This window comes from Zalophus californianus, chromosome 2 (genome assembly GCF_009762305.2).
Source record: "Zalophus californianus isolate mZalCal1 chromosome 2, mZalCal1.pri.v2, whole genome shotgun sequence".
Taxonomy (NCBI): Eukaryota; Metazoa; Chordata; class Mammalia; order Carnivora; family Otariidae; genus Zalophus; species Zalophus californianus.
Window position 1 is genome coordinate 117,531,832 of NC_045596.1, and position 27,738 is coordinate 117,559,569.

The 27,738-nt window shown below is 42.2% G+C and overlaps 1 protein-coding gene and 1 long non-coding RNA gene across 2 annotated transcripts in view; one reads left to right on the forward strand and one right to left on the reverse strand.

The window, feature by feature from the left end:
* The window catches only part of LOC113924841, a 59,495-nt gene extending 35,232 nt beyond the window's left edge, over positions 1-24,263 (forward strand). Inside the window, exons 2-3 of the long non-coding RNA XR_003520826.2 lie at positions 20,303-20,376; positions 24,221-24,263. This is a non-coding gene — a long non-coding RNA (uncharacterized LOC113924841). The remainder of the gene's footprint in view (positions 1-20,302; positions 20,377-24,220) is intronic.
* The window catches only part of RNF150 (ring finger protein 150), a 290,525-nt gene that overhangs the window by 5,102 nt on the left and 257,685 nt on the right, over positions 1-27,738 (reverse strand). The window lies entirely within an intron of this gene.

The following is a 27,738-nucleotide window of genomic DNA, read 5'->3' on the forward strand; positions in this document are numbered from 1 at the left end:
GTCACTTTCACCTTTAAACTTATCAGGGAACCGAGCCACAGAACGGCCAAGCAACTGGGCCAAGGTCATACAGCCAAGTGAGTGGGAATATAGTGTGAAAAAAGCAATCCCTATGCCCAAGGAATTCCAGGTCAAATGAAGGAGGACTATACGCATCTTGAAAGTTCATGGCAGGGGCGCCTGGGTGGCTCAGTTGGTTAAGCGACTGCCTTCGGCTCAGGTCATGATCCTGGAGTCCCAGGATCGAGTCCCACATCGGGCTCCCTGCTCAGCAGGGAGTCTGCTTCTCCCTCTGACCCTCTTCCCTCTCGTCCTATCTCTCATTCTCTCTCTCTCAAATAAATAAATAAAGTCTTTAAAAAAAAAAAAGAAAGTTCATGGCAGTGTAGGGGTGTGTGAGTGTAGGGGTGTGTGAGAGTGCTTTCCACACACACACACACACACACACACACACACACACTCACACACAGGAGATTTCTTGGATGGGGCTGTGCCCATGAACTTGTTCCCCTCCTGGCAGGCACAATCTGGCTGGAGGTCTGGGATTCCCATTCCTTGCTCTCGTTGTTTCGGCCTCTCTGCCTTGACTCTCTATTCTTTGCTCTGAACACAAAGCATCAAAACAATGGCCCAGATCTATGCATTGTAAGCCCCAAACAGCTCTCAAAATCATTTCTTAATTTTTCCCCAATGTATATTTCTTTTCTTCGTGGTTTTAAAAATGTAATATATTCAGTGCTTATTCTGTCCAGACATTGTTCTAAACCCACAAATATTAACTCAAGGTTTTGTTCAACTCAGTGAGGTAGGTGGTATTATTATTTCCCCTATTTTCAGGACAAAGAAACAAAAGCACAGAGAGGTTAAGTAAGTTGCCTGAGGTCACATAAGTGTACTTCACAGGCGTTGGGGTTTAATCCTGGCAGTCTATAGATATGAAGCTTTCAACTGCTATGGATGCTGCCTTCCTCCCCTCTGTTCTCTCTTAATCTTTCTCCTTATTCCTTCCCTCTTTTCCTTTCTTCCTTTCAATTAGCAAATTTCTGTGTTATACTAAGGATATATCAGTGAATAAAGCAGTTGCCCTTACCAGCAAACAAACAAACAAAACTGACATTTATGATTAATTAAGGAAACTTCAGGGTGCCGTGACTTGTTCTTGCTTGAGCAAACCTTAGTGTTTTTAAAATGAACTCCATTGTAGAACCCACCACATTCTTTTTGGAACTCTTCTGGAAGTATTTGCATACAGATCTTACCTGTCTTCACATGGGCCAAATTCCAAGAAGTGCTGTTTTTTTTTCTTCTATGCTCAGTACTATGGGCACAGTGAGTATGTTACGGAAGCTGGACTGGCTCGCCCCACGGAAGAAACAAGCGGCACCCAGAGATCTTGGAGGATAGGAGGTTTATTTGACGCCTGCGGGCTCAGAGGAGTGGTCGCCAAAGGCCTGAGCCCTGAGCACAAACACAGGGGGCAATTTATACACTTCTACTTCTGCATACCGGGCACTTTAGGCGCATGTGCGAAGCGGGGCAGGGAGAAGGACCTGGATTGGTGTGCGCGGGAAGCAGAGCAGGGAGAAGAACCCAGAAGAGCCCCCGGGCAAGGACTGGGACTCTCTCGCTGGCTCGGTCGGCCATCTTAGGACACAGATTTTCCTTATCAAATATACCAAATAAGTATGAGCTGGATCAACGGATTGATGGAGTAGCTTCAGTCAGTGCAAAACCTGTTTATTGGTGGCTGGCTATCCTCAGGTTCTCAGGTCGGGGATGGGCCTGGCCAACGGCTGAGTCAGCATCTGGCTCATTGATCTGGGGGAGGCAGGGGCCTCCATCCTCCAAGTCCAGCAAGAATCTATAGACACATTTGAGCAAGGCAAGGAATTCACTACCAGATTTACATAAGGAAGAAAGGGCTATCTGAGATACTGTTCACTGCTCTGGATACTCTTACATTTTGGGCTTCTTTTAGGATTTTATGAGTCCTTTGGCACATAAAGCGGGTTAGGCTAAGCTCTGAGAGAATCTGCAATGAGCAGCACACATTGTTTTAAATCCTGCAAAGCTGGCTGGGGCTCAGAAATTATAGTAATTAGCAACATGGCAATAATTTAGTTTCTAGAAGGAAGGAAGCCCTCTTTTTAAAAAAGATTTATTTATTTATTTATTTACTTACTTACTTATTTAAGAGAGAGAGAGCACACAGAAAGGCAGAGGGAGAAGGAGACTCCCCGCTGAGCAGGGAGCCGGATGCAAGACTCGATCTCAGGACCTGAGTTGAAGGCAGATGCTTAACCGACTGAGTCACCCAGGCACCCCAGTAAGCCCTCTTAATGCCAGAAAAATAAAGTCAAAACAAAGTTCTCTGTGTGTGTGTAGTACTGCCTTCTAAAATCGGGGGAAACTGCTCACATGGCATCAGTGTGCAATGGATGAGAGGCAGACTGAGAGATGTCTTTGAATTTAAAAATGCATGTTTGTGCCTTTCAAGTCTGAAGCCAGGCCTGCCTGAGCCTTGTAGCTGCTCTCCTCTGTCCAGCTGCCTTCTCCTGTGTCACTGTGGCGGGGGGTAGCTGCCATTCCCTGAGGCCTTGGAAGTGTGGCCAGTCTTGGTCTGCTTCCATCATAATGAAGATTCTCTGCAGGCAAGTTCTGGAAAGCTTCAATTTCCTTCTTCTAGTAAACAGCTTATGATTCGGTGCTTTGATGTACATAGGAGACAATCTGTGTGTCAGTTGCATAGAGTCTGTGGAAAGGAAAAAAAGCTAGTAGAAAGTGTTTATACTTCCATGTGACATTGACCTAACTGGGTCCAGAAAATAACAAATCTTCCAGGAAGAAGAGAGTGCTTTCTACTTCAAAGGAAGTCATCAGACCTGCCTCCGAGTGCGTCCACCTCAGCCTGGGAAACTGTCACAGTCTCTAAAAGTGCACTTGTCCTGGCCTAAGGCCAGAGACCTGGGATTCAGGGTTCCTGAACACCAGAAAGGATGGCTCATCCTTTCTCTTCTTTTCTCCACTCTCAGCCTCTTACCGAAAAACTTTAGGATAGCAGATTCTGTCCATAAAGACCTCAGCTGGTGAGGGACCTCAGAATTCCATGGGGTTCCAAATGGAGTTTACATTTCATTCACAAAGCATCATTCATTAACATATATGTAAAGCCAGCAAGGTCATGTATCATTACAATTCTTTGTTTTTCCTCCTAGTTTCCAAGAACTTCTTACTCATCTTGTGCTTCATTGTCCAGGAGAGAGCCTGGCAGAAGTCATGCCTTCATTGGCTTTTTGTTTAATGAGTAAATCAATAAGAAATGCTTTGTTTAATAAATGGATATGTCTTTGATATATTTGCTGAATATAAAAAGTCTGAAAGTTCATGGAAAAAAGAAACACAACAAAACAGCAACTCGTCAGTGTATAGAAATCTCTAACACAGTATTTTCTTCCGGAGGTAACTACTAGTAGGTTTGAGGTTTATAACCGCAGAGTATGCCTCACAGAAAGAAACAAGAAAGGAAGGAAGAAAGAAAGAATGTGATATAAGTTTTTTTCTTTAACATCCTTTTCTTATATGATGTATTGGGCATATTTTCAAGTCAGTACATACGGAATTTGTGAAAAGGAAAAAAAGCTTGTAGAAAATGTTTATATTGCCACATGACATTGACCTGTGACCAGAAAATAACAAATCTTCCCGGAAGATTTTCTTAGTACCTTTGTAAAACTTTGTATGTATATTGCATAATGAAATTAACAAAATCACTATTGTTGGACTCTAGATTGTCTCCAGTTCCTATAATGATAAATAATGTTGTAATGAACACCCTTGTTGGTAAACACATTTTTCCACACTTGTCTGGTTATCTTCTTAGAATAAACTCTGGAAGTAGAGTTGTGAGATCAAGGGTATATATTCAAATTTTTGATATTTTCAGATCACCCTCCAGATAATCTGAAAACTAATTCTATTTTTAACACTTCAAAAATTAATACTGGCCATTACTAATAAGTAATAAGTTTACTGAAATAATAATTTTAACTCCATTAAAGATTTCTGTCAAGGTGTTTCCCCATATCCTCATTAATGCTGGACATTTTCAGTCTTAGGACTTTGCCATGATAATAGATCCCATTGTTTTGCTTTACACTCCCATCATTGTTTATGAGACTAAGCATATTTTCATGTTAATCTTTAGCACTGTTTTCTTCCTTGACTTTCTTGTTTTATCTTTCATACATTTCAAATTTCTGGATTGTTCCTTTAAAAAGACCTTGACATCGGGCACCTGGGTGGCTCGGTTGAGCGACTGCCTTCGGCTCAGGTCATGATCCTGGAGTCCCGGGATCGAGTCCCGCATCGGGCTCCCTGCTCAGCAGGGAGTCTGCTTCTCCCTCTGACCCTCCCCCCTCTCATGCTCTCTCTCTCTCTATCTCATTCTCTCTCAAATAAATAAATAAAATCTTTAAAAAAAATAAAAAAAATAAAAAGACCTTGACATCATATTTTTACCTAAGGAGCTCAAGGCTGACTGAATTTTTGTAAGAGGTCTCTGTGAGGGATGCCTGGGTGGCTCAGTCGGTTAAGCATCTCAGGTCACGGTCCCAGGGTCCTGGGATTGAGTCCCACATCAGTCTCCTTGCTCAGCCAGGAATCTGCTTCTCCCTCTGCCACTCTCTCTCTTTCTCTCTGACAAATAAATAAATAAAATCCTTTTTTTTTTTTTCTTTTAAAGAGGTCTCTGTGAGGGAGATTTGATTTCCCAGGATGGGGTTGCTTGTAGCAGCAAAGTAGACTGAGGCATCATGGTGGGGGATGGACGTAAATATTGTTAGCATCTTTCTGAGGGTTGAGATCTAAATCTATGGATGTCACAGTATTCAGCTTTTGATCCAGTAATTCCAAATTCTAGCAAATTTATCTAAGGAAAAAGGAAAGGAGACAAGCATTTATATTTAAGGACGTTCATCCTCAGTCATTTATAAAAAAATGCATGATTTGAAACAGCTCAACCATCTAAAATAGGCAAAGAATTAAGAAAATGTGGTACAGTTATTACCATGACTTTAGTAATGTGACTGGCCGAGGTTAAGAGATATATAGAATCCAATCATATGAGCTAAGTAACAGTAAGAATTGTGGCCTAGACAGACAAGAAGAATGTACACATCATTCAGGGTAAAATCAGGTGATGAATGGAGGGAGAATTGAATCCAGGCGAGTGGTCAAGAGGTAGAGAGATCTAGAAGAGAGGGGTGCATTTCCATCTACTCAAAGCAGGAGGCAGTAATAAGCACAGTATGAGCTCACCGCAGGGCTGTAGACCGTACAGGAGAGAGTCCCGGTTGTGACAGTGACTATGAACGGAGCTGGGCACAGTCATCAGAGACCCTGGTGGGTTTGCCTGCATGTCTCCAGCCCTAGATCTGGCATCCCTGTCCGAACTTTCTGGCTGATAGAGAGCAATCTCTACTTGCAGGTGTTGTCCTCTGCTTCCTCCAGCCATGGTAACTCCAGCAGAGTCTGCCTTGAGGTTTACCAAATTTAAGTCATTCATCGTAGTATCTGTCAGCTTTGGGTCTGTCATAATTCGCATATTCATACCCCAAACACCCATTCTGGATTCCACCTCATACTCCCCTTCTCCACCTCCTATCTCTCTGCTTCCGAAAGGTAATCCTTTAAGTAAGTACAAAATTCCATTTGTTATCAACTGCTGCATAACAAAACTATCCCAAAACTTAGCGGCTTACATTAATAACATTGTTTTGCTCACAAGTCTGCAACTTGGCAAGGTTGGCAAGACCGCTCATCTCTCCCTGCTGGGCAGCTTGAAGACTGAGCTGGATTCCGCTGAAATCTTACTCACTGTGATGTCTGATGCCTGGGCTGGGAAGATAAGAACAGCTGGGAGTTAGGTCATTTGGGGCTCCCTGAGCATTGGCCTCTATCCCTAGATCGTCTCTCCACATGACAGCTTCTAGATAGCCCACTTCTATATAGATCAGCTCAGGCTTCCAAGTCACATGTCCCTAAAGAGAAAGGCCTGCAGAAGCTGTATTGCCTTTTATGATCTAGTCTTGGAAGTCATGTAACATCACTTCCAATGCATCCAATCAGTGGAAGTATGTTCAGAGGTCCCAGAGTCAAATGTCCCATTGTAAATAACACTGTGGGATGGGAGACATGGTGGTGTGGCCATCTTTGGAAAACACACTCTATTACAAAAGATAAGATAGGTTCATGGACTGGCTGGCATCTTAATGTTTTATTTTAAATTATCCCTATGTATGCCAAAGAGTGAAATGCGTTAGAAGGAGTTCCTTTCACTAAAAAATGTAGGAGTACTTTGACCACCGCATTTTGACATGTGGTCTTCTTAGATGGCCACCAAAGAGCAGATGAAGTGGGATTGTTCGCTAAGGGAGATTTTAGGCGGAGGGCTTTATGGGGACTTTTCCTCGACCCTGAATGTTTGAGAAAGATGTTGCTGTGCTATAATTGGTTTCTGTTATTTAGGAAGCTATCATATGTCTTTTCCACTTATTTTCTGATATCTGGCTGTAGTTTGTGAATCTCTTTAAGTGCTCTTAAATCCTTTCTGGAACAACACATACTATACATGATAGACAAAATAACAGACATGTCTCCCCAGTCTGCTGGAACAGAGCTCCTCACAAACTCACGTTGGATACGTGATGAGAAGGAAAAATAAATTTTTGCTGTGTTGAGCTACCGAAATTTTAGGGATGTTTGTTATTCAACACAGACTAGTCTATCCTGACCAAAACGGGGCTATATCCTATATCTTATACATCTCAGATCTTCTGTGGTTTTGTTCTCTTTCTCAGTATAAAATGTTTCATTTTGTTTTTTTAAATAGTTTTCATAATAGTTTCTTTTATGATATTAATAAGTACTAATTTTCTTTTGGTAATTTTTGCCTGATAAATATTTCTTTTACTCTTGTTTTTTCTTTTACTCTTGATTATCAACCTTTATGTATTAAATTTGTATCTCTTGAAAATAACATAGCACTAGATTTGAGGACTTTCAACTTTAATTTGTACTTATTGTAATTACTGATAAATGTGGATTTGTTTTTGCTCTCCTCTCATTATGCTTTCGCTTTGCTTCTAACTTTTATTTTCTGCTTTCTGTTGGATCAAGTTTTCTCCGTTCAGTTTTTCCTTCTGCATCGGTGAAAGTTATATGATTTTCATTCTATGCCCCTAGGGGTTATCCTTGACTTATTAATGCATATATCAACTTTTTCTGCCCTTATAAATTCTGCACTTCCCTTTGGGGCAGATTGTATTTCCCAAGGATCACCACAATGTTATCTCCCATTGCATCAAGAATTGGAGTCTTTTTCTCCACCACCTTGAATCTGGGTAGGAAGGCTCTATGATAACTTTGACCAATAGAATATGGCAGAAGTGACACACATGCCTGTCCCAGGTGTAGCTCTTACTGGTCTAAGAGCTTCTGTTCCTGTCTCCTCGAAGCCAGCCACCATGGAAGTGTAACTAGCCCGAGACCATTAATCCGTGAGAAGACCTGGCTGTGTGGAGAGGCCCTGGAGGAGGGGACATAGTGTGCAGCCAGAGCGCAAGGTGCATCGAGGCACCGAGAAGTAAGGGAAGGAAGCATCTGAAGTGGAGACTCTAGCCCTAGCCACTTCAGGAAATGGCGCATGGATCAGAGACAAAGCCCCCAGCTGAGCTTCTCCTGAGGTCCTATCCCAGAGAATCCTGAGTAAGATAAAAGGACTCTTTTTAAGGGTGCTGAATTTTGAGGAAGTTTATTACACAATAGACACGCGGGGCATTCTCCCACTCCATTGTTGATGCCCTAGGGAATTTTAGTTCCAGGCTTTATTTAAAACTTCTTAAAAATGAGCACTTTTTAAAGACAGTAAGTTTTACCAATTTATTAAATTTAACCTTTTTATTCTGAGATGACTGTAGACTCACGTGGTGATTATATCGATAGATCCTGTGTGTCCTTTGCCCAGTTTTCCTCGATAACTTCTTGCAAAGCTAGAGTACAAAGTATAACCAGGAAATTGTCATTGATACAGTCAAGATACAGAACAATTCCATCACCATTAGGATCACCTGTGCTGCCTTTTTATAGCTGTACCCATCTCCTCATTTAATCCGCGGAAACCACCCACTTCTTATCCATGTTTATTTTTGTCATTTCCAGAATGTTACATAAATGGAATCATTCAATATATAAGCTGACTTTGGGCTTGGCTTTTTTCACTCAACATCGTTCTCTGGAGATTCATCCAAGGTGTTGTATGTCTCAATTGCTCGTTTGTTTTTCTGGCTCAGTGGTCTTCCATGGTGTGCGAATGCCACGGTTGGCTTAGCCATTCATGCACTGAAGGGCAACTAGACGGTTCCCAGTTTTTGGCTATCTGGTAAACAGCTTCTATGAACCTTTATGTATAGGTTTGTGTGTGTGAACATGTCTTTATTTCTCTGGGAGACATGCTCAGGAATGTAATTGCTGGTTCGTAGGACAGCTACATGTTTCCGTTTTTAAGAAACTGTCAAACTGTTTTTCAGAGTGGATGTGTCATTTTACATTCCCACCAACAATGTGTGAATGATTCAGTTTCTCTACATCCTCACCATCATTTGTTGTACTGTTATTTTTTTTTTTAATTTTAGTCATTCTCAAAGGTATGTAGGCATACCCCACTGTGGTTTTAATTTGCATTTCCTCAGTGGTTAATGATGTTGAACATCTTTTCATGTGCTTATCTGCCCTCTGTCTATCTTCTTCAACAAAATGTCTCTGCATGTCTTTGCCTGTGTTTAATTGGAATGTTTACTTTTTTCTTGTTGAGTTTTGAGAGTTATCTATACTAATATTTTGTCAAGGACTTTTGCATTTGTATTGATCAGGGAGATTGATCTGTACTTTTCTTTTTTGGATTCTCTTTGTCTGGTTTTGGTATCAGAGTGATACTGGCTAAAGAAAATGCACTGGCAGATGTTCTGTTCTGATGGGGAAGAGACTGTATACAATTGGTGGTAATTCTTCTTTAAGTGGTTTGTAGAAATTTCTGTGAAATCCTCTTGGTCTAGAAATTTCTTTTATGGGAACGTTTTTTTTATTTACAGATTCAATTTTCTTAATAAATACAGGGTTATTCAAATGACTTATTTTGTGTTGGCTGAGTTGTGGTAGCTTGTGTTTGTTGAGAAATTGGTTCATTTCATCTAAGTTGTCAGATTTATGTGTGTACAGCTGTTGGTAGTGTTCCCTTATTAGGCTTTAGATATCCGGAGGATCCGTAGTGATAGTCTTTGTTCGTTCTTAATATCGGTAATTCATGTCTTCTCTCTTCTTTCTTTGTCAATCTTGCTAGAGATTTGCCAGTTTTTTTTTTTTTTTGATCTTTTCAAAGAACCAGGTCTTTGCTTCTTTGATTTTCTCTATTCTTTTTCTCTTTCCAATGTCATTATTTTTGTTTTAATTTTTATTATTTCCTTCCTTCTGCATGCTTTTGGTTAATTTTACTCTTCTTTGGGTTTTGAGGTGAAGACCTCGATTATTGATTTGAAACTTTTTCTCTTCTCTAATGTATGCATGTAGCACTATAAATTTATCTTGCTTTGGATTCACTGGGCTTCTTGACTCTGTGGAACAGTGTTTTTCATCAGTTCTGAAATTTTAACTATTCTGAATTTTAACAGTTCTGAATAATTTTAGCAGTTCTGAAATTTCAAATGCTGCTTTGGCACGATTTCTCTTTTTACCTGCTAAGACTTTAATTAAGCATGTGCAGTCTTCTTTATTCTTTATGTCTCTTACCTTTTCTTCTGCACCAGCAAACTGACACTCCATCCTTCATTGTGGATAGTTTTATTTTTTTTTTTCTAGTTCATTTATTTTTTGTCTGTGTCAAATCTGCTGTTAAACCCATCTGTTAAGTTTTAAATTTTGGTGATTTTATTTCTTATATCTCAAAGTTCCATCTGATCCTTTAAAAATCTGTTTTATACTTCAAATTATAAAATGATGACTCTCTTGATAGTTTCTCCTTTTCTTCAGATGTTAATTGTTAAACAAAAGTTTAAACATAGTGAATTTATAAATTCCAAGATTTGAAGTCTTTGTAAAACTATGATAGTCTATAGACCATAGTCTATATTTCTGTAGTCCATAATTTCCACTGGCTATCCCTTCTTTATGTATCTGGTTATCTTTGACTTAATCTTGAATTTAAAAAATGTATTGGATAAGTTATCTGAGGTCTAATAGAAATTTGGATTTTTCCAGAAAGAATTTACATTTGATTCCAGGTGCTTGGAGGTACCACTACTTTAAGACAACTCCAAATCAAATTCAAGACTTGAAACTTCCTAAAAAATAAAGGAGATGGAGAAGAGTTTAACTGACTGCAATTTTGTGCCAGGACTGGTGTGTATAAGGGTGCAGCCCTTTGTAGTCTAGAATATTATGGGGTGAATTCCTATTAGACTTTATTTTATGTCATCTCTGGGTTTGACTTCTTTCTTTCAATTTCCAGAAGGCCAGCAAAACAAAAACCCAAAATATTTAGGATGGATAAATGCTCTGAGAGTGAAAGAAGCTTTTATCTTTACTTGTACCTCTGGGATCCTGATTTTCCTTCATTGTAGTCTTAGTAAATCCTTACTACTACCATGTCAGTTCTTTGATTCTTTGATTCTTGATATATATATATGTGTGTATATATATATATATATGATCAATAAATGTTTGTTTTTTATTTTTATCCCATTTAAAAAGTGAGCTTTTGCCAGGAGCATTGGTCTGAATAACTTAACTCAGCATTTCAGAAAACAGGATGGGCTTTGTTAAGAGAGTAAATGTCATAGAATTTACACATTGTGGGCAAAGGTACTCCCTTTTATTGTTTTTCTCTCTGGCTTCACTTCCTCTGAGGTCAGCAGGAATTGGTTTTCATTTCATCAGACGTAGTAAATTCTGAAATCCAAGTGTTGTTTTTCTGAGACTATTGTGTGTGTGGTATGGGATAAATGAATAATTAATAGATACTGTCATTCTATCATTTCTTGCGTCCTTGAGATTCAGATTTCTCATCATAAAGGAGATGCATACATATATAATAGAAAAGTAATTAAAAAATCTGGTGGTACTGAACTTGAATCGGAATTGTCAATATAGGGCGCCTGGGTGGCTCAGTCGTTTAAGCGGCTGCCTTAGGCTCAGGTCATGATGCCAGGGTCCTGGGATGGAGCCCCTTGTTGGCTCCCTGCTCAGTGGGGAGTCTGCTTCTCCCTCATCCCTCTGCACTTCCCCCGCCCCTGCTTGTGCTCTCTCTCTCTCTCAAATAAATAAATAAAATCTTAAAAAAAAAGAATTGTCAATATAAAGTCAAGAGGTATTTTTTTTTCTTTCCTCCCCTTCCTCCTCCTTCCCCTTCGCCTTTTTAATATATATATCACTGAAGGGGCATGGAAACAATAACCAAGCCTGTAGCAAAAACCCAAACAAACAAAAAACAAACAAAAAACGCAAGCCAGTAGCAATGAGCATTGCTCAGTGCCCAGATTGTTTCTTGACATATTATTTCTTAGGTATAGGCTGATTCCATGTTTGGGTAGAAAATATACACAATGATTCTGGAAAATTATTATACCAGATCGTGAGGAAGCTCTCAAAGACTAGTAATTACCATGTAAAAAGGACTTAGAAATCAACACAAAGAGAGCAATTTAAGCTTCCCAGAGCAAAGTCTAAGTGAAAGGAGTATTCTAATTTGTGTAGTCCAGTTTAATACAATCTTGCACTGGGCTTAGCTTTCCCTGGCATTCAGTATCATTTCTCACTAGGACCTTGCCCTGCTAAGGAGAGGCTACACGGAGTCAGGAGCTGAGTTTTACAGGTTCCTTGCTCTAATAATAATACTCAGCCTGAATCAATGCACAGAGGTGCAAACCTGGTCCGTGTCAGCGCAAGCCTTCTGGGAGAATTCTCTAGAAAATGTGCCCCTCTGATACCCTGTCTCAAATATGACAAAATTTGTGTTTGATGTCATCTTATCTCTTATTCTTTTCTATTTTTTTCTCCATATCTTGTAGCTAAGTGCTTTTCTTGCTACATTATTTTCCCCAACTTTCTCAAATAGCCTTGTATATAATACTTGAATATTACTAGTTTTTATTCCTGAGTGCAATGTGTTTTTCTTTTTGGAAGAAAAAATTAAAATAGGTAGCAATGAGCTAGACAGCTGTCAAGAACCTAGTTGTTCCTTCAATCATTTATTCTACAAATATATATTGACAACCTGCTCTAGGCCAGGTCCTATGCTGGGCACTGGGATACATGGGGAATCAAAACACAAGCCCTAGGGGCGCCTGGGTGGCTCAGCCGTTAAGTGTCTGCCTTCAGCTCAGGTCATGATCCCAGGGTCCTGGCATCAAGCCCAGCATCGGGCTCCTCCCTGCTTGTGTTCCCTCTCTCGCTGTGTCTCTTTTTGTCAAATAAATAAATAAAATCTTAAAAAAAACCAACCAACCAACAAACAAAAAAACCGCGAACCCTAACCCCAAGGAAGCTGCGGCCCACAGAGGAGACTCGATCTCAATCTAACAATCACATAAGTGAATTATTACTGCAAACTGTCGTTTAGGGCTATGTTTAGCCCATGGAGCAGACCCATCATTAGAACTATGAAGGCAAAGTACAAAGTGCTATCTATGTACGCCTTTAACGGGGATGTCCAACCTAGGGGTGAGAGAAGGTTTCTCCAAGGAAAAGCTTTTGAGCTGCGATCCCAAGGATAAGTAGGCAGTAACTAGAAGGAGGGGAGAGGGGTTGGAGCCCAGGGAATGAGTGAAGGAGTGATACAAGATAATTCTAGAGATGTTTTCAGGCACTAGCTCAACAGACTTAGATCATGTTCAGAATTTTGTACTGTACTTGGACTTAATAGAAATGGGAGCGTATTAAAGGATTTTAATTGGGTCACTGTGTGTGTGTGTGTGTGCGCGCTGCTGTGTTTAGATGAAGAATTAAGTGCATGAGCTATTTCGTGAAATGCTACATGGAATAATACAATTGTGGTCAACAATGAGTAGATGATACTCTAAGAACATTCTTCCCACATTACAGGAAAACATATCTGGTCAAGGACAGGGCATTTCTAATTTTGTCTTTTCTAGCCAGCTTTTCGTGGAGGGATACTATGGTTTCAGTAATACGTAGGCCTAAGGGCTCGGTTTTCTGGTAAAATCCCTATTCTCCCCTCTGTGAAACACCTCTACCCCAACCATGTTGGTTTCTATTGCCTAGTCCCCCTTTCCTGCCCTACAAGTATTACTGGAGAAGATTTCGGGATGCTTACTCTTCCTCAGTTACCTGACAAACTCTTCACAGTGGAATCCACCTGCCTCTAGGCTCTAAGTGCCGCGGTGTCTTTTCCATTTGATGGGCATCAGAGCCCCCTACTGGGAGAAACACAGCTCAACTACATAAATACCCACACAAACGGGGCGCCTGGGCGGCTCAGTCGTTAAGCGTCTGCCTTCGGCTCAGGTCATGGTCCCGGGATTCTGGGATCGAGCCCCGCATCGGGCTCCCTGCTCGGCGGGAAGCCCGCTTCTCCCTCTCCCACTCCCCCTGCTTGTGTTCCCGCCCTCGCTGTGTCTCTCTCTGTCAAATAAAAAAAAAAAATTTTTTTTTCTTTTCTTAAAAGAAACTTTAAACAAAAATTACCGACACAAAGGGCAAGAGTCCTGTAACCTTTGGTGCATTTGTGTGTGCGTGCTTTACCCATCGGATGTTAAATGTAATTACTGCGCACCAGCTAAGAAACCTACGCGTTACCTCTGCAATAACCCTGATATATAATTGTAAATAATTAGCTTCTCATTTGGCATATTTTCCAGTTACTCTGGGTTGAAGAGTCATTGTAACAATGAATACGCATCGCAAATTTTATAGTCCTAAAAATCTGGAATTGATGTGAAGAAACAATTCAGTCCAGTCTCCCGCTTTACGAAAAAGACATCTAACATCTTTAGGTTGCGGAGTTCTTTGTTCTCTTCCTAAAATTTCCCAGGAAGGATACTCCACGGTATCATCAAAGACCGAGTTCTGTGTTTTTAGTGATCCAGTGATTTCTTATATTTGATAAAAATATCTCTTAAGGGCGCCTGGGTGGCTCAGTTGGTTAAGCGACTGCCTTCGGCTCAGGTCAGGATCCTGGAGTCCCGGGATCGAGTCCCGCGGCGGGCTCCCTGCTCGGCAGGGGGGTCTGCTTCTCCCTCTGACCCTCTGCCCTCTCATGTGCTCTCTGTCTCTCATTCTCTCTCTCTCTCAAATAAATAAGTAAAATCTTTAAAAAAATATCTTTTAAAACAAACTTATTTTAGAATAGCTTTATACTTGCAGAAAAGTTACAAGGATAGTATAGAGAGGTCCTGGATGTCCTTCACCTCGTTTCCCCTACTGTGAACATCTGACATTACCATGGCACATTGGTTACAGTTAAGGCGTCCACACTGGTATAGTACTAGGAACTGACCTTCAGTCTTTATTTGGATTTCACTAGTTTTCTTTGAACGTCCTTTTTCTGCTCCATGATCCCATCCTGGACACCTCATTACATTCCATTGTCACCTCTCCTTCGGCACCTCTGGATAGTTTCTGTGACTTTGCTTTTGACAATCTTGATGGTGTTGAGGAGTTACTGGTCATATATTCAGTTAGAATGCCCTTCCATGTGGATCTGTCTGATGTTTTTCTCATGGTTACGATTGGGTTATGGGTTTGGGAAGGAAGACTGCAGAGGTAAAGTAACACTCCCATCACATCATATCTAGGAACACACTATCAACATGACTCACTGCTGTCGAGGTTAGCTGTGATCGCCTGGCTGAGGTGGTGTCTGATGGATTTTTCCACTGCAAAGCTATTTTATTTTATATATATATATATTTAAAGATTTTATTTATTTATTTGAGAGAGAGAGAGAGAGCACAAACAGGGGAAGGAGCAGAGGGAGAGGGAGAAGCAGAACCCCCACTGAGCAGGGAGCCTGATGCGGGGCTCAATCCCAGGACCCTGAGATTATGACCTGAGCTGAAGGCAGACGCTTAATGGACTGAGCCACCCAGGTGCCCCATTATTTTATTTTTTTAATTTAAGTTTCTTTCCTTTTATTTTATAGAGAAACTTGTCAGCTTTCCTTTCAGAAGAGGGAAGGCGGTATAAGTCGGTGGTGAAGGATTGCTTTTAGGAGCCAGAGAGATCTGGGTTTGCCACTCATCCTCTATGTGATCTTGGGCAAGTTCCTTCCTAAGCTTTACTATTAGAATTTGTAGGATGGGAATAACAACAGTACTTTCCTCAACTGTTATGTCGAGGGTCAAAGGACACGAGGCACATAAAGCCCTTACCGACAAGCTAATGCACCAAGGAACTCTTACACTCAAATGCTTGCCATGATTACTAACGTGAATATGACAGCGATGATCATGAGCATTGTGTATTCACTTTAAAGTCCCTGCTGAGTTTATTCTTCAGTCCATAGCAGCAATTCCTCAGCATGCAATGCGTTCCATTAGTATGCCAGGTTGGACTTGGGGCCTTTGGGCTGAGGCTGAGCCTGGCTAGTTCATTTGGTCATGGGTTTAACAATCTTCACTGAGCTCCTCCTGGATCCTGAGGATACAGCTTTGAACCAACAGATACAAGGTGGCCATAGCCCGGCAGTCAGGTGAGTATGTTCAGACAGAAGGACATGGGAGCTCTAGGCAGGGTTAGATCAGGTGGGACCCTGCGCATCAAGTGTAAGGAGAAGCCTTGACTACCCCTTCCCTATCTGCAAGTCAGAGAGTCTGAAGCAGTAAAGCATTTTAGGGATGAAATTCACTCTTCTCCAAGTCCATCGTCATAAGATCAGAATAGCCCAACCAGACTAATGACTTCACCTATTCCCCCCTTCCCATCTCGCTTTTGGGAACTCTGGGCTTCAAATGACTAGAAAGGTGTTTTCAACCTCAGGATACGTTAATATCAACTGGGGGACTCAACTGCACACGTATTTTATATCCTGTACCTGATACTTCCCATTGGCCAATCTTTCTGAGTCTGCCTCTGCACTCTCTTCCTTACTATGGCATGTTTTCTCATATATTTTGAGATTTGTGATTGGGACTGTATGGTCTTTTCCCGACCCGGGTTCAGAGTACTCCTCCAGTGAGGATATGAGTTCATGAGTTTGAGTCTACCAAACAGTGTAACTATCAATCTGGAACCACTTTACACTAAATCTGTGCCTTAGGTATTCAGGTCACACTGGTGGTTGGATTTGGGTCCAGAGCTCACGAGAAGGCTTATTTGTGGTTAGGGCATCTGAGAACAAGAGGTGGGATCAGGGGACTTATCTTTTCTACACTTTATCTAGAACCAATGCTACCAGTTATGAACATGTGTTTTTATAGTTTATTGACCAAGGTTTTCCTAGTTTATCTACCACTGTGGGTGTTGGTTTTGTGCCAGAGTCTCTGATTCTGACCCTGGACTTTGTCCCTATTCCTGGCAGGAGCACCATAAAGCCTTCCTTTGGCCAGTTTTTGTATCACCTTTGAACTAAGGGCAGTTTTTACATTTTTAAAGTGTTAAAAAGCAGTAAGGAAGGAAAGTTACAGAGACCACATGTGGCCCACAAAGCCTGAAGTATTTATTATCTGGCCCTTTACGAAAAAAAAAATTTGTGGATCCTTAGACAACCAAAGATCAGCATATGTCCCCAGGGCAAACTCCATTTCTGATGTTCTTTTTACCCTCTGGGTAGAACATTCTTTTGGTCTCTAGTTTCCAAGAATCTCTCTTACTTTACCACCAGCTTAGCTATTCATCTTAAAGGATATTTCTAATATCAGATCCTCATATTTTTAAGTGTTCTGTAGTTTAGGGGGTTTCTTGGACCTCTATTTCCCCATAATATATGGAAAAGAACTCCTCCCTCTATCCTTCCTGTAAAGCAAATCTCAGTGCTATAGCAGAGGCTAGAACAAGGGCAGGCTGTTTGTGAGGCAGTTCTGGAAAGCACAAAATAATAATTTTATTTTGAAGGAGCGCGTCTAGAAAGTAATGACTCACATTGGGATCTTGCGGCAGTGAGCTTCTTGCACAGCTAAAATTAGACTGCGCTCACTGGGGACCCGCGCGGGCGGTGGTGGGTTTCGCATGGGTAGGCGAGTTGTGGGGGTGTGCACGTGTCCCTGCACACGTCCCCCTGGGGTTGTATCCATCCTATTCTGTTTCCAGATTAGAACTGCTTCTGATCGGGGAATGTTTCTCGACTACACAGTAACCTCCCTGTTGATATACTGAAGTCCAACTTCCAGTTCTTGCTTTTTCATTCCCGAGATTTTTGAGTAGTCTGGAGTTGCCTCCCCATTAATGGAAGGAACATGGTACAGCCGGGAGAACTCTGGCAACTCAGGAACCCCAGGTTCTTAGCCCTCACTCCGGTCCTCATTAACATTCTCCCTTTTTCTCCTCCTCCTGGTTTCAAACAAAAGAAATAAAAAAGCGGGGAAGAGAAAGTGATGAGGCAGATGGACCACGTTCAGTTTTCCCCGTCGTACAGGGAGAGCTGTGTGTTCTCAGACATCAGCCCAGGCCCAGCCTGATGGGATCTTAGTTTCAGGTCTACCTCTATTGTATTCTCAGGTTGTGTAATTAACTTCTCGGCTCCCACATTTATTTACAGATCCTGATGCCATTTTCGAAAGCTCTGAATGATGTAGGTAATTTTATTTAGAGGTTTGAAACCCTTGGCTCCCACTAGATCTACCACCTCAGTAGCCGCTGTGTTGGACGTACAGCTTTCATAGCAGCCAAACGTGGCTGCCTGCCCACGAAGGCTGGCCCTGGCTTCCCCCCTGAGGATTCGGTAAATGATCCTTAAGAACAAAGAAGGCAGGAACATTAGGGGGATGCATGCAGGGGGTGCTTAGGTTAAGGGGGTCTTGACTATGATCAGACCTTCTGGATGTTCCCACGGGGAGAGGATGGCAATGTCTTCCACGACAAAAAGGTCTGAGGGGCCTGGGGAGTCGAATTTTTACCTCCCAGTGTGTCCGCTGCTTGGAGACTCAGGGAGGCGCCCGCTCTGTGCAAGGTGCTGTGGACCGCAAATCAATGAAGGGACATCTGCTCACCAGAAGCTGAGGGCCCCCTGGTCTTTGATGGCATCACTGTTCCTTATTCTCACAGCCAAGGACAAAGAATCACAGAGACCTGAGGGAAACTATACCAATGAATGTGATGGAATAAGAGGTAGACTGGTTTTCTGTCCTTGGATCACTAAGGATGACGGCACAATTATTCTAAAATGTCTCATAAATAGGAGACCTCTCTCAGTCATCTGAATTTCACACCAGTGGACGCTTATCTCTTCTATGTATAGTAAGTATCACAGAGTAAAATTAATTCACATTCTTCCCCACCATCCCTGTCCCCCAATCTGGTGCAAAGTATTGCTCAACCAAGGCAAAGAGATGAGAAGAGACATCATCACTGGTTTTGAAGGAATTACGAGACCTAGGTAAGATTTATTTGAGAGAGAGAGAGCACAAGTAGGAGGAGCAGAGGGAGAGGGAGAGAGAATCTTAAGCAAACTCTGCACTGAGTGCAGAACCGGAAGTGGGGCTCAATCTCATGACCCTGAGATCATGACCTGAGTGGAAACCAAGAGTCGAAGGCTCAACCAACTGAGCCACCCAGGTGCCCCCATTTTTTATACTTTTTATTTTTTAAAAAATATTTTATTTATTTGTATGTGTGTGAGAGAGAGCACAAGCAGGGGGAGCGGCGGGCAGAGGGAGAAGCAGGCAACCTGCTGAGCAGGGAGCCCGATGTGGGACTCGATCCCAGGACCCTGGGATCATGACCTGAGCCGAAGGCAGACGCTTAACCGACTCAGCCACCCTGGCGTCCCTTTTTGTACTTTTTAAATAATGGCTTAGCGCCTTGTACCCCAAACATAGGTATTAATAGACTTAAGAATAAGGGGTAAAGCTGGCCCAGCTGGCTTACTACAAAGCTCTGAGGAGTTTTACATTTCCCATTCTCCAGAGGACGGATATGCCGCATGACTTCTCAAAAAAAAAAGCCGGCAAAGTGGAGTGTCTTGGAGGGCAGGGCCTCTATTTCCCCGGGAGAAGCGACAGTAAGCCACGGAGCCGTCTGGTGCTCCCTGGCATGTGGGTGGCTCTGAGCAGCGCCCAGTGGCCTGCTTCCGTGGACAGCTCCTCTCCGGTGAAGCAGGCCCCAGGCTGCCGGTGCCACCTTCCCGAGAGCTAGAGCAGGGGCAGGAGAGGCGGTGGCCTGTGGGGTGCACGAGACAGAAAGGTAGGAGACAAGGTCTGGCAGCCTTTTTCTAGTTTGAACACCAACATGTTTCACATAAGTGGCCTTGTGCCGTGCAGTTTTGAAAATGACGACCTTTGAAAAAGATGATTGTCACCAATCAGCTTAAGGAAAGCTGAGTTACGTACAATTAAATGGGCAACTCAATAAAAAGCCTTCTTGAAAGTTTTTAATAGCTTCTAATGTATTCTATGAAACCTTATTCCAACTGAGCTGACCTCGGCACTCTGTGTTGTAATGTCTAACAGATCCCGGAATAAGTCCCACAGAATCCATTGTCCAGTTTGTGAAACCCTGGTCCAGCAGGAGGAGGGTGGAAGTTGAAGAGATGGTTTCTAGATCCTGGGTCATAGCCCCCACCCCCCCGCCACCGAGCCACACACACAGGTGTCAGCTTCATGACTGATAATAGGTGTCTGGGAAGGTTAAAATTGCAGTAACGAAAGCATAAACAAAGTTTGAATTGCCTTTGCCTAGGTGGCTCAGTCGTTAAGCGTCTGCCTTCGGCTCAGGTCATGATCCCAGGGTCCTGGGTTCGAGCCCCGCATCGGGCTCCCTGCTTGGCGGGAAGCCTGCTTCTCCCTCTCCCACTGCCCCTGCTTGTGTTCCCTCTCTCGCTGTGTCTCTCTGTCAAATAAATAAATAAAATCTTTAAAAAAATAAATAAATTGCCTTCTGAGGTGGCACAATCTTTACTGTCACTAACAATTCCCTTAGCCTATCTTCCTACCTACAAATTAGGCCAGGACTGGCGTCTAGAGCAAAGCCTGCCTTCAGGGCACGAATGGTTTCCTGGCTATGGACACAGCAGTTGGCCATTTCGGTAGGAAGGAGCTCCAGGAGGCCACAGTGCTCAACACAGTTCAACTTTTGCCGGCAGACTCTGGCAGATTCATCTGGACCACCATGTGTAAGATCTGCAGACTGGCCAGAAAGACCGCATGGGGAAGCAAGGTAAAATTCTATTTGTGACATCGTTCATTTTACAATAAAATCACACACATTTATGTTTAGGAAGAAGAAAATGAATCCATTGGGTTTTTTTCTTGCTAGCTGGGAAATACTAGACCTGCGAGAATCCGCAGCTCCTGGACGGGTGCCTGGCCAGGTGGAGGGCTTCGGTCCCTGGCCGAACTGCAGTGGGCATGTCTAACTCTGCTTGCTCCTCCGGGGGAAGTGTCAGCAATCTCAGATGGGCCAGACAGAGGGTCAAAGGCACACCAAGGGACCTGGCGGTTTTGGGTAGGTGATAACAGCAAATAGGGGTACCTCTCTCCTTTTTTAACCTTCCTTTCTGACCCCCACCCCCCCAGGCTGGCAGCTTCCATATTTTTTATTTCCTTAGCATACCATTGTTAATTCCAAGGAATTGCTGTCAAAAATCCTTTAGAAAAGTATAAGTAAATATAAAAAAAGACCTTGCCACCCCAGCCCATCTGGTGGTCCCCGCTTAGGGCACCCTGCCCAAGACGGCATGGACAATAATGCTCAGTGCCCACGGAACAGCATCTCAGGCTAATTCAGCTGCTATTCTTCTTCTGAGTTGCTTAAAATCTTTTTTTTTTTTAAATAAAGATTTTATTTATTTGAGAGAGAACGTGCACAAGCAGGGGGAGTGGAAGACAGAGGGAGAGGCAGGCTCCCCGCTGAGCAGGGAGCCCGATGTGGGGCTCCATCCCAGGACCCTGGGACCATGACCTGAGCTGAAAGCAGACGCTCAACCGACTGAGCCACTCAGGCACCCCTGCTCAAAATTTTCTAATCACTTCACTTAGAGCAACAGAGCTAAAAGGAGGTCAGGTGCCTGGCACCAGAGAGAACTAAAAGTTATTAAAATCTCTCATTTTAATGTTTTTAAAACATAATCATGATTTAATGATAAATACCAATGTATTAAAATCCATAGTGCCGCCTCTGGAACTCAAGAGGAGCCAACGTGGTTAGGAAATATGGATGACACGAACACAGGCATCTGGTTCCATTTTATTAAAAAACAAAACCAAACAAAATTTTGCAACGAAATTTCCTGGAATTCACAATCCTCTTCAAATCTTTAAAGTTGCATTTTTTTTTTTACCAGTACATAAGAACACGATTGCACTTATTTACATTATAGTCTTCTATATAACAAAAATAGCCATGTTGTACGGTTGAGTGTTTCCAACTATCATCCTTAACATTTCTTCACTAGCCCAGTATGAGACAGACTGTTTATGCTCTCCAAACACATAGATAATAGAATAAAGCAAAATAAAAGTCCATGTCTCCTAATAGAAGACAAATCCCTTTAAGGACAGTTTTTTAAACTTCTGTGTATTTCAAGAGAGATATAAAGTGCTCTGGAAGGAGTAAGGTGGGTGCCTGAGGTGGGGAAAAAGGAAGGAGAAAGAGATTTACACCACCCTCCCCCCACCCCCTCCAAAAAACCCCCCAAACCAACTATACCGCCTTCACCAATCATTTAAATATACCTGTGACTTTGTACAGAAGATGATGTTTTGGTAAAAAAGCTACATAATCCGCTACTAAATTTCTCGGCAATGAAGAGCTAACCAAGGTCCAAATTAAAAGCTATCCATGCAAACGTCATCAGGGGTCATATTTGTGATTTTTGAGTCATGTGGCAAATAAATCCAGGAAGCTGTCCCATGATCTGAATGTGGAGGCTGGGTAATAGCATGATGGCACCACCGTGTGTATGATCTGCAGACTGGCCAAAGTAAAATTCTACCTGTGACATCATTTGTTTTACGATAAAAGCACAAAAATTCATGTATAAGGAGGAAAAATAAATCCACTGGATTTTTTTGCCGCTAGCAGGTTAATACTAGAGATTGATTTATGGTGCCAATTCTGAATATTGTATAATAGTAAATTCTTTGTAGCACATTTTTTTTTTTTTTTTGGTGCAAATAACAATGTTATATACAAAGGGGTTAAAAGAAGTCGGTTTTTTTCTTTTCACATTATTGAAAGGGCAATTGCTGGTCATGGTCTGCAGTCTATAAAATTGGGTATCACATATACACTGCTTGGGAGGCTCCCCTGGAAACTAGAATAATCATCCTCCCAGCTCATGAATATTTTAAAGAACAAGTCCCATCATTTTTCAGGATGAATGGAATGTAACTTTTCACAAGTACAAAATTACTTCAAGTTTTCTAAATATAAGGGACATCCCACTATAAAAATAACAGCCCCTCCCAACCCTCCCCCACCCCCTACATCTCTTTCTAATTATAAAATGGTACAACCATTTCAGATTACTAATGTGAGAGCAGGAAGTAAATACATTATTATGTACATGTACAAAACACGTCAGTATTTCACACCATTTACATTCATATGAAAGAAGTCTGTTTATTGATCTTCCTTTGTGATATGACAAGAAGAGAGTTGAGATAAGTTACCAAACACTCAGGCCCTTGCCTTCGAACTCCGCACAAACACTCCAGCCAGAGGCATCTTCTTTGCCAACAGAACTAAGGATAAGCTTTGACATTTTGCAGAAGAAAGGGCTGCGGACAGTCAGATCTTCTGTGGGGCTCCCCTTCAACTTTCCCGAGCTTGTGACATTCCTTCCTCTTTTGATAAACGTGGACCAAATTATCAACTACTGAATAAAAACTGTATAACGAAAGGCAAATAACTGGTCCTTGAGGAAATGGTGACCCTCGTCAAATTAACTGGCTGAAAGAATAATGGCGATTAGTCCAGCAGAGGGCGCCCTGCCCCTTGCAATAACAGCCTACAGACCAGTAAGTACCACAGATGCCAACATAAAGTCCTTACGCGGGCAATCCTCCTTCAACTGCTCCGCTGTGTATTCGTGCAGGCAACAGTTTGGTATTTTCTTCAAAAGCGTGGGATACACTCTAATTAAGAAGCTCTCCTACATGAAAATTCTTTGGCTATTTAAAATCTTCACATTCTCAGAACAGTAATTCCGAGTACGATAAAGCGCTAGTTTTGTCTAAAATTTTTTGAGGGAAAAAGGAGACGAAAACACCAGACTTTAAAGATGGTGTGGTACTAAGGCCACGATACTTTTTTTTTTCTTCTGGATTTAGTAAGGGCAGTCACCAGCCTGCAAGAGAAAACCCCCTAAGGTTTCACAGTTTCGTCTGACTAGGCAACCCATCTTCACTTTTATTTACGAGAACATTAGGAGAAAATTAAACGAGTCAATGGAAGAACATGTGTCCATCTGGATGGTGATCGGTCTTTGGTTTGCATAGCACACATGGTCCTCACATTTTCCTGCTTCTCCGAGCCTTTCAATTCAGTAAGGATGACAAGACCACAGACATTCTGCCAAGCAGTGATTCTGGGTACCTTGGGTGGAGCTTCCTTCTTCACAGTTCTCCCTTGCTCCGTACAGACCTGCAGACCCCTTAAGAGACTATGTTCTTGCCTTATCATTATCATCAACAAACATTTCTCAGGTGGCTATGGAGTGAATGGCTCTGTAGTAAGTGCAAAAGTAGCACAGGGATGAAAAGGTTTTTGATCGCTGAGATTCCTGAAAAAGCCACTTGACTGAGGCAGGCGTAGTTCACAGGGTGTTAAAGAGATATGTGAGTGACCTCATCGGGTTCTTTGCATAACAAGCAGGTTTTGTCATTAAAGGGCTTGATAATTAGGGACCTACATCTAGGATCCGGAATCACCTGTTTAGTTTTGGGATAATTTCGTGTCATTACAGGGGGTCAAAGTGTAAGCGCGGCTACCAATCTATGGTGTTTGTTTTGTTTTGTTTTGTTTTTTGTTTTAACAAATTACTGTTCCTATTACAAAGGGCCTGGAGCTGTGAGATGGGGAGAGCAGGCAAAGAGAAGAGGTAAGTGATGCTGAGAAACTCATTCCTGTTTCTCAGAATTAATTTATCTTTCAGGCAATCCCAAACTTCTTTGCAACCATGAGTGTTAAACTCCTTAAACACACACATACACACCCCAAAACACCGGGTCAGCTCTAAACCTAGGGGATGAGCATTTATTTGGGAAGAGTGCCCATGTTCATATCCGGCCATCCTCTTTCTCACTTCCTGCAGGCTAGTATTCTCACCTCCTTTTGACTGCCATCATCAATTTACACGTCAGTGACACACAGCACTGTGCAAGGCACCTGTGTCCCTCACCTGAGGAGAATGGTTTCTTTGTGTCTCTTTTTCAATCTTAAGGAAGAAATGGCCTCTCAGATCCCTTACAAAGAGGAAGTTCTTGTGCTAAGAAGCTGAGTTATGAAGCATGAGTGGACATCGGATACAGTCTGGCCCATTCATTTTTCTAAGAAGTCCTAATCTCAGGGACCTCTGGTGAACTAGGAAGGTCACAAATGCTCAAGGTAGAAGATAACAGATCTCGACAGCATTCTGGAATTGTGACTTTCACATTATTTGCCTAGGAGACTTTTCTGGCAAGGAAGCCTGAAAAAAAGGCAATAGCTATAATGGTCTGTGATTAAATTCGTGCTAGGAGAAGTGAAAACATGGCTAACTCCATTATGGAGGAAGTTAATTTGCCTTTAGACTAAACTGGTTTTCCTCATCAGAAGTGCAAATATAGACATTGCCACACAATAAAAACAAGAAAAACACCAACACCAGTAACAGTAATCACAATAAATGGTAATCACAATAATGTTAAGTCTATAGATCCAAAGCCACCAAGGTTTTTTTGTCCTGAAAGATGGGAAAAGAATGTGTGTAGGTGTGTGTACAGAAAGAGACAGGCAGTCCGAGAAGGCCACACACACACACACACACACACACAGAGGAGAGAGAGAGAAAAGGGAAAGAAATCTAAGAGCATATAAAAAATGCTACTGGAAATTGCTGTGGGGGCCCCAGACCACAGAGGGCTGGGTCCTCGCTCCACAGAGGATGTGACTCTGTATCTCAGATTTTCTGAGTTTTGATTTAATGAGATTTCTTTGTTTTCAGTCAAGGTGATGCATTCAGTGGATAACTAAATGCCACTTATTTTTTAATGCTCTGCAAGAATTTTCAGCAAACCACAACTCATAAATAAGAAAGAACCCCATGTTAGGCTATCTATCATCATTTTTGGTTCTGAAGGTGTGGTAGCCGCAAGGATGTCGGCACTGTCTGAAGTAGCCATTGGGCATTGTGGTTTCTGACATAACCAAACCCAGACCTGTGAATGTCCAAAACGAGGGAAATGCTGAAAAAAAACTTTGGACAGGGATTTGCCTCCACGGTTACCATCGTGACTAGGTGATGCCAGAGATAGGTAGGTGCTTTTGCCACTATTCTTTTTTTAGAATTTTTTTTTTTAAGTAATCTCTACATCCAATGTGGGGCTTGAACTCACACCCCCAAGATCAAGAGTCGCATGCTCTACCGACTGAGCCAGCCAGGCGCCCCTCCACTATTCACTTTCTGCCTTCTTCTAACTCCCCTTCTTCCTTCCTAGGTGATGGAGTTAACATTTCAGGGGTAACTAAGCCCTGGAGACTAAATCAACATTTAGCTGCTGTATTCATGATCAGGGCTCAGTTCTTCTCAAAGGGATCAGCCACACGGAAGAGGCAATTCCTAGAGGTGACTCTCAGTTCTTCTGAGGGAAAGGAAATGCTCTCTTTCTTGCCCACAGCCTTTGGGTGAGAGAGGATGCTGACTTCTGAGTTGAGAGCTGGCGGTTGTCGGCTGTCCTGATTCATCCAATAGGGCTGGGCAGTCACATCCCCAAAGACTTCTTCTCAATGAGGCCACTCAAGAGTCGTGTATTTGGAGTCAGTACGTAACTTCCCACTTTCCCCCCTCAAATCCCCAGGGGGCACTGGCACCAGGAAAAGGCCTTCTGCCAGCCCGGAAGCAGGAGAACTAAGGGTTGAGGTGAAGTTGGATGGAATTCTTTTTGGTTCCTGAGTGCCACATACCAGTCTAAGGGTTTGTCTTAGAAGTGAGGGAGATAATTTTGTTTCAGCACCAAATCAACATGGTTTGTATGACTTTTTTAAAAAAACAACTGGTCAGCGAAGTAACGGTAACAGTAATGGACATCAATGTATGGTTAGAAAGGTCAGGCAGAAATTTCAAAAAGAATGGGGGCCTGAATATTTACCCATTACAAAATAAACAGATCTTTGGGCCTCTCATTAGGCAACTTGGGTGGAGTCTAGTTCTCTCTGGAGGTAATTAGGTTTTAACTTTTTTTTTTTTCTTCTTTGCAAGGGTCAGGGGATCTTGTGAGAATACTGGAGCAGCTCTGGACCTGCGCTGTCCAGCTGGAAGCCACGGGTCACATGTGGCTGTTGAGACAGAGCTGGAGATGTAGCTTGTCCAAAGTGAGGCATGCTGGGAGCTTAAACACACGATGGGTTTAGAGGACTTAGTACAAAAAAGAATGTAAAATATTTCACTTATACTTTTTACATGTTGAAACAAAAAGATTAAATATATTATTAAAATTATTTTGAACTGTTCCTTTTTACTTTTTAAAATGTAGCCAGTAGAAAATGTAAAATTTACATGGGTGACTTGCATTATATTTCCATCGGATAGTGCTGGTCTGGACACTCATTATAGGAAAATGCGCATCTGTAAATATGCATAAAGTTTGCATATACTTTTAGAGGGTTCCCAGCTCAGAATTTCCTCTTTGGGAGGTGGGGGGAAGGTGGTGAAGAAGGTTATGGGAGAAGGTTTTCATTTCTTTTAAACCCTTCTATGCTGGTTAAACTTTTTTTTTTTTTTTTTTTTTTTTTTTTAACCACCAAAGCCAGAGGAAAATCCTCTGGAAAAAAACCTTTGGTAAATGGAGAGCCTCCTAGGCTCAAGGGTTTTGTAGCTGAACCTCCTTGGGGTAAAGTCATAGGCTTCAGAGGCGTACATAGGCAACTGATTCTTGATTTACCTGGTCACTGGCAGGAAGAGACAACACTCATCAAATGGACAACTATGCAATCCAAAAGGCATTTTCTCTCCTGGGTATGGAATACAGTTTGTATTTCTTTTGCTGTTGGATTATCTTTCTAATTCCACTTGACCTAAGTTAATACCCAAATGTGCTTCGGGTAGAGCGGACTGAAGGAGCACATGGTGTAACCCACGCTGACCAAGAACAAGAAACCCCTTGAGATGAAGAATCCCACACCGAGGTATCCGGAGATTACAAACCCTGTGACTAACAGTGGTTTTAAAACAAGGCAAAACAAAACCACTCCTACTTGGACTTCAACTTTGCATCATGTCGATATTCATTCTCAGCAACATAGGAGTACCGAATCCCAAAAGCCATCAGTGTATGTTTCGTGTCGAGGAACTGCCTCCCTAAGGTATGAAGTCAGCTA